We start from the raw sequence: 6,874 nt of genomic DNA, 5'->3' as shown, positions 1-6,874 counted from the left end.
AAGTTTGAGTCCAGCTCGGCAGCAGGACAAAGGCTGTCCTGACTGAGTCCTGCTGGACTTCATTTTAAGGCATCCAATCTGAACCACTGCGATCCTGGTTAAGATCCAGCTGGACTGATCTCACCTTACTTCCTGACATCTGTCCATTTTAGGAACTGCAACATCTAAATCTCAGCACATTGCAGACCTCAGTCATGAAGTCAGACTAACTGTTGCACACATCACCAAGGACACCTTCTATTCTCCTTTTTACTCAGATCTACTGAATGCTTTCCTTTCCACCAGCAGATCTTTAGCAAACAGACAGAACTGCAGCATATTGTTCATCAGTCTAGTGATTCAAATCAGTTCTCGTAATAAATATGGAGAATTTTCTCCGTGAGTAACTTTATTTTTTTGGAACTTTTGATTATTTCACACAGATCAATGAATCATTTATTTCAATATCTGTGATCAAAAATCATGATGTAAATAATTATGTTTTTCAAATGGGAGTGATAATTCTGGTCTTCCTTTGCTGCTTGTTGAGTAAAACCTGGGTGGATTGCAACAACATGTATTTTTTGGAATCTGCGAGCTCTCTGCGTACAGCAGACATGCTGGTTGTGTGTGTAGAAGCCGTGTGGTGAACAGCTGAAAACGAGTTTTGTGGTCACGTCATTTTATGGAGTTTGTTTATTTTCTGATTCAACTGCCTTTAGTTTGAACTGTTTTTGGTGTTTGTAGAAATTGTTTATATCAGCGTTTAGCCAAGATTCTACTATTTCTGTGCAAACCACATGTGTTTATGTTTAACTAATGGAACTCGCAGTAAAGAAAGTAGAAGAAAACAAGAGTTTGGGGGTTGGGCTTAAGAGGTTAAATATTAAAAGCCTGCCTGTCATGGGGTGTGGTGGAGGAGCAGGACTGGAGCCTTGAATGAACTTAATTTATTACATTAAATGAGAAAACAGGATCAGGAACATGGTGGAGTAACACGCAGGAGAGAATGACGTGAAATCTGGGAGAGTGACGGGAGAATCCAGCAAGGAGCAAATGCAACAGGTGAGCTTAAAGACTGAGGGATGAAGGCAACTCAAATACCTTAAGCTCATGCCTGAAGAAAAAACTCTCAAGCTTTGATTTAAAAAGGTCACGTTCAGTTCCACTGCCTATATTTTTGGCAGTGGAACAATATTAAATATGACATATTTGACTCCAGCTCCCCCGTGACCCACTATGGAATAAGCGGTAGAAAATGACTGACTGACTGACTGACATATTTGACTCTTCCAAAGTCCTTGTTCTTGGTGCACCAAGAACCTGAAGGTACCTGTGGAGGTATCCCAACATATTCATCATTTCATTCACATTGTCCGTTGAAGTAGTCCTACAGCATGAAGCTGCCAGACGCATGTTTGACAACTGGTACATTGTTCTTAGGTTTGAAAGTCTCAGCTTGACTCCTCCAAAGAACTCAATCTTGGTCTGACCTTCAACCTTTTCTCCATATGACATTTAGCTTGGCCATGTGGGCAGCTGCAGATTTTGCAGGTGCTGATTTTGGAGCAGGAGCTTTTTTCTTGGTCAGCATCTAATTAGTTTATGATGAAGTTCATCTGGCATCATTGCAAACAGTGACACCGTGCTCCACAAGTTTCCATTTTGAGATAGGTTTGATGCTCAATGGTTCCTGGTTCGCAGGTAGATGTTGTACTCCACCAAAAAAAAGAACAGTTCAGGTAAACCATTAAAGGCCCCAAATTAATCTGATGTTTGCTCCAACTAACTGTGGCTGGAACCATCTGCCTCAAATCCTATATTTGCAATACAAAAGATCTAGGCTTAGGTACACCATGGAGCTCCAGAAAAATTCATCTGATGAAATCCAGATCTCATTGAAGATGTTTATAGTGCGTGGCACTTGATCTATTTACAGTTTAACTTCTAAAGAGACAAATGAACAGACACACAGAGGAGGTTCTTCAATGCAAATTCAGAAAGATGTGTTGCTTGAAGTGAGTGGCCAGATGGTGACCCCCAGTGAGTCACCAGTCTGTGTTCTGTTCTGACCTGGTTTCAAAGCCTGAAGGCTGATAGGTTACAGGTTTAGTTCAGTCTGACGCCGAGTCCATCCGGTCCTTCAGCACTGACACAGTCTGATTCATGGCTGCTTTGTTTGTACCAGTTAAGGAATTTTAATGAGGGTATCTTGGCATAAAGTCATGATCTGATTAGCAGAACAGGTCACACACAGGTCAGCTGGCTCAGTTAACACAATCCAGTACAGTACCCTTTAGATGTTTGTATTCATTGATGCTGTGACATTATACATCAGTTTTGTGAGGACATGTGTTTACAGACCAAGACCTTTCACACATACAACTACAACAAACCATGGTTCACTTCACAAGACTGTTACTAGCTATAGGAGCCCATCCCACTACACTGTGATGACCCCACTGATTGGCTGACAAACTCAACAGCATCTTTTGCAGGTTTAAAAATAAGCCATTCACACCTCACTCCCACACAAAAGGACTACTTGCACAAACAACTCTAAAAAACCTGGAACGTAACCCACTCAAGACTATGGAGATGTTGGTGGATTTTCAGAGAAACCCACCCCCATATACCCCCCTCAACAACACTGTATCTACAGTGGACCACTTCTGGTTCCTAGGAACCACCATTTCTTGAAACCTGAGATGGTCTTCACACATAGACAATGTTCGGAAGAAGGTCTAGCGGGGATTGTACTTCCTGAGGCAACTCAAGAAGTCCAACCTTCCACAGGACCTGCTGGTCATCTTCTCCACTGCCATCATTCAGTCTGTCCTGTCTACATCCATCTCAGTGTGGTTTGGATCATCCACAAAACAGGACAGGTCCAGACTGCAACGACCAATCAGGTCTGCAGAGAGAATCATCAGGGCTGACCTTCCCTCCATCCAGCACTTATACAGGTCTATGGTCAGGAAAGGGCAGCTAAAATCTTTGCAGACCCCACACACCCTGCACACAAATTATTTAGGCTTTTACCTTCAGGTGCCGCTACAGAGCGCTGTCTGCTAAAACCAGCCGCCACAGAGACAGTTTCTTCCCCCAGGCTGTTTCTCTGAAGAACAGTCACCATGCATACTTGGACTGATCTCACATTATATTCTATTGTAAAGTCACTTATGTATAAATGTACATTAGACATTTTCTATTTCCATTATTATATATATATTTAAAAAACAAATCTTAGAGCAAAGTGTACCGGAGTCAAATTCCTTGTTTGTCTGTAAAACCTGGGAATAAAGCTGATTCTGATGATAGGAATCAGGTTTAAACAATAGGTTACATTCAAGTCTTCATTGTGTAGAAGATGTGTCAAAGAGTCGTGTTTGTCAGTTTGTGGGTCTGGAGTCCCATAGCATCCCAGTTCTGTTCTTATCTCATCAGAAGAGACCATCCTGGCAGATCCATCACACCAAAGTCCTCGCCTGTTCTAGTCTCTCAGTTGCAGCAGGTGTTTGTTGGAGTTTTTCCTGATCGGACTTTCAGATGATGCTCATCTTCTAGAGACAGGTTTGATACTTCTTCTTCTGTTCTCCACCTGTCCTGTTTTTTAACTCACACTTTACGTCATGCAGAAATGTGCAAGAGCTTCATGGGAACCACTCAAAGGTCTGACCACAGCTGCATCACACCACAGACACAGTGTGGCCTGCAGAGGGCGACACAGTCATGCTGAGGAAATACATTATTTCTTCAGTTCGTGGTGAGATATATGTGGAAATGTTTTCTTCATGTATTTCTGCTGCTAACCATTAGAGTTTGCTGTAGTCTACAGCTATAAGGGGCTGAGCAGATGTTTGATTTCTAAAGAACATCCTCTTCATACACAATGATGATGATTGAAATGTTTTTATAGCCTTCTCAGTAATCAATAGAAAAAAATATATTGATATTACTGCATTTAAGCCCTTCTTCTAATCACTGAGCAGATATTCTGATGATGAGCTCCAAGCCTTTGAGGTTGGAAGCCCATCATCTTAATCTCTAGCTCCTGCCACAGATTCTCTATCAGATTCAAGTCTGGCTGGGTCGCTCCAAACTACATCCAGTCAGAAGAAACATATTGATTCAATGATCTGAATAATTTCATAGTTTCTGATCTAACAAGCTGGTACACGATGTTCATACCTATGAGAGTGTTTGTTCATCAAATGCACCACGAAGTTAAAACCTTGCAACTAAAGATTCAGGAGAGGAGAGTCCGACCGATAGTGGAACCTCGGCTTCAGGAGGAGCAGCGTGGTTTTCGTCCCGGCCATGGAACACTGGACCAGTTCTATACCCTCTACAGGGTACTCGAGGATTCATGGGAGTTTGCCCAACCGGTCCACATGTGTTTTGTGGACCTGGAGAAGGCATTCGACTGTGTCCCTCGTGATGCCCTGTGGGGGGCGCTCCAGGAGTATGGAATCGGGGGCCCTTTATTAGGGGCCATCCGGTCCCTGTACGAGCGGAGCAGGAGTTTGGTCCGCATTGCCGGCACTAAGTCGGACCTGTTCCCGGTGCATGTTGGACTCCGGCAGGGCTGCCCTTTGTTGCCGGTCCTGTTCATAACTTTTATGGACAGGATTTCTAGACGCAGCCAAGGGGGGTCTGGTTTGGGGACCAGTGGATTTCGTCTCATCTTTTTGCGGATGACGTGGTCCTGCTGGCCCCCTCTAGCCAAGACCTACAGCATGCGCTGTGGCGGTTCGCAGCCGAGTGTGAAGGGGCTGGGATGAGGATCAGCTCCTCCAAGTCCGAGGCCATGGTACTCGACCGGAAAAGGGTGGCTTGTCCTCTTCAGGTTGGAGGGGAGTTCCTGCCTCAAGTGGAGGAGTTTAAGTATCTCGGGGTCTTATTCACGAGTGAGGGAAGAATGGAGCAGGAGATCGACAGACGGATCAGTGTAGCTGCCACAGTAATGGGGGCGCTGTGCCGGTCCGTCGTGGTGAAGAGAGAGCTGAGCCGAAAAGCAAAGCTCTCAATTTACTGGTCGGTCTACGTTCCTACCCTCACCTATGGCCATGAACTTTGGGTCATGACCGAAAGAACGAGATCACGGATACAAGCGGCTGAAATGAGCTTCCTCCGTAGGGTGGCCGGGCACTCCCTTAGAGATAGGGTGAGGAGCTCGGCCATCCGGGAGGGGCTCGGAGTAGAGCCGCTGCTCCTCCACATCGAGAGGAGCCAGTTGAGATGGCTCGGGCATCTATACCGGATGCCTCCTGGACGCCTTCCTCTGGAGGTGTTCCAGGCACGTCCCACTGGGAGGAGGCCCAGGGGACGGCCCAGGACACGCTGGAGGGACTATGTCTCTCAGCTGGCCAGGGAACGCCTTGGGCTCCCCCTGGAGGAACTGGAGGAGGTGTCTGGAGAGAGGGACGTCTGGGCGTCTCTGCTGAGTCTGCTGCCCCCGCGACCCGGTCCTGGATAAAGCGGAAGACGACGAACGAACGAACTAAAAATTCAGCTAAAGTCAAGTCAAATTAGTAAAGGGAATCACATCTGTCACTTATATTAACTGATCCCTGGGGATTTATGTTTGCTTGTTAAATTTTCTTTTTTCATTTACCTTAGGCTATGTTTATTTATATTTTCAGTTTTCATTACTTTTATGAAATCTGTTTTATGCCTCTTTTTATAGCTAAATAGAGCAACCTGTGTCCCTTCAGCATTATTTTTTTTACCATTTACCTTGCAGTTTTTCAAAACAGTCACTGCAGTTTGATTTCTATTTCTAGCTTTCCTTTGTTTGTGTCGGGGTCTGGGATTTTGTGTGTCCTTTCATGCCCGCTGTTAACAATCATTCACCACTAGATGCCGCCAGAGCCTCTGATTGTGTGTACACAGGTGCTGAGGTGAGCAGGTGCTGCCAATCTTTTTTCTTCTGGAGGTGTTTAAGAAGGCTGGGCTGTCTGCACTCTGGTGCCTGAGTGTTAGCCTTTGGGGTAACTTCTCCTGGCCAGTTTCCTTGCTTCTTTCTAGTACTTTTGACTCAATTTTGTCTTACCTTGTTCTGTGCTCCTTCTCAGGTGACTTCCTAGTCCTGGCTTGAAGCTCCAGTCAATCCCAGCCAAGAATCAAGACTTCAACCCTTCTAGAATGATTTTGGATCAAGTTCCAGCGAACAGCCCAAGCCCTTCGACTCCTAGGATCTCAGGCAAGTGAACCCTGCTCACCCTCCACCTGTAACTTTACATCAAGTCTCAAGAAACTTCTCAAGGTATTCCATTTTACTGAGAACTGTTGTGTGAGAATCCAACTACCTTGTGCTTACCTGACTCTTCACCAGAGAGCTCACCACTTAATTTGGATTAAAGCCCTTATTCAGCAGTAACCGTCAGTCCTCCCAGGCTCTGCATTGTTCTCCCTCAGCCTATCACGTTTGCTTCATCAGTAAGAACTTATTCTCAGAAATTCAATTTCAAACCTCAAGAGTAATTTACCTGATCTCCCTTCCCACAGTTTGTGTATCCAGTTCCACGTCGACAACCTGTCAAAATAAACTTGTTAAACTGTTCTCCTGCCTCTGAGTGTCATTCTGCATGTGGGTTAAATCGGTAAAGAAAACTATGACCGTTTGTTTAAAATGTCATGTCTTTCTGTCTTCCATTAATTTGAAGAGTTTTTTTTTTTTTTCACATTCTGTAAATCTATTTGCATACATGGGATGGAAGGAAATAAACATGTTTTTACAACATTGCTCTAAAACTAAGAATTCATCACAATCATTTTTTTGGGAAACTAAAGCGTTGTAGAAAACATACGCCCCTAAAGCTCTGACTTATTGTAAAAATATGCTTTTGGCATTTTCTTAAAACGCCCCACTAACCAATAACTGCTAAACCGG

At 44.4% G+C, this 6,874-nt stretch overlaps 1 long non-coding RNA gene across 2 annotated transcripts; it reads left to right on the top strand.

Moving 5' to 3' along the window:
• The first annotated feature begins 913 nt into the window (after nt 1-913).
• On the top strand, nt 914-6,544 carry LOC124867450. Of its 2 annotated transcripts, XR_007038059.1 has the most exons (5): nt 914-1,044; nt 3,427-3,552; nt 3,618-3,745; nt 5,875-5,972; nt 6,057-6,544. It is a non-coding gene; the product is annotated as an uncharacterized LOC124867450 (long non-coding RNA). The 2 variants fall into 2 exon arrangements; XR_007038060.1 differs by lacking the exon at nt 3,618-3,745.
• Nucleotides 6,545-6,874: the final 330 nt, after the last annotated feature.

This window comes from Girardinichthys multiradiatus, chromosome 4 (genome assembly GCF_021462225.1).
Source record: "Girardinichthys multiradiatus isolate DD_20200921_A chromosome 4, DD_fGirMul_XY1, whole genome shotgun sequence".
In the NCBI taxonomy this organism is placed as follows: domain Eukaryota; kingdom Metazoa; phylum Chordata; class Actinopteri; order Cyprinodontiformes; family Goodeidae; genus Girardinichthys; species Girardinichthys multiradiatus.
The sequence above is the reverse complement of the archived record's forward strand: the minus strand, read 5'-3'. Positions and strand labels throughout refer to the sequence as shown.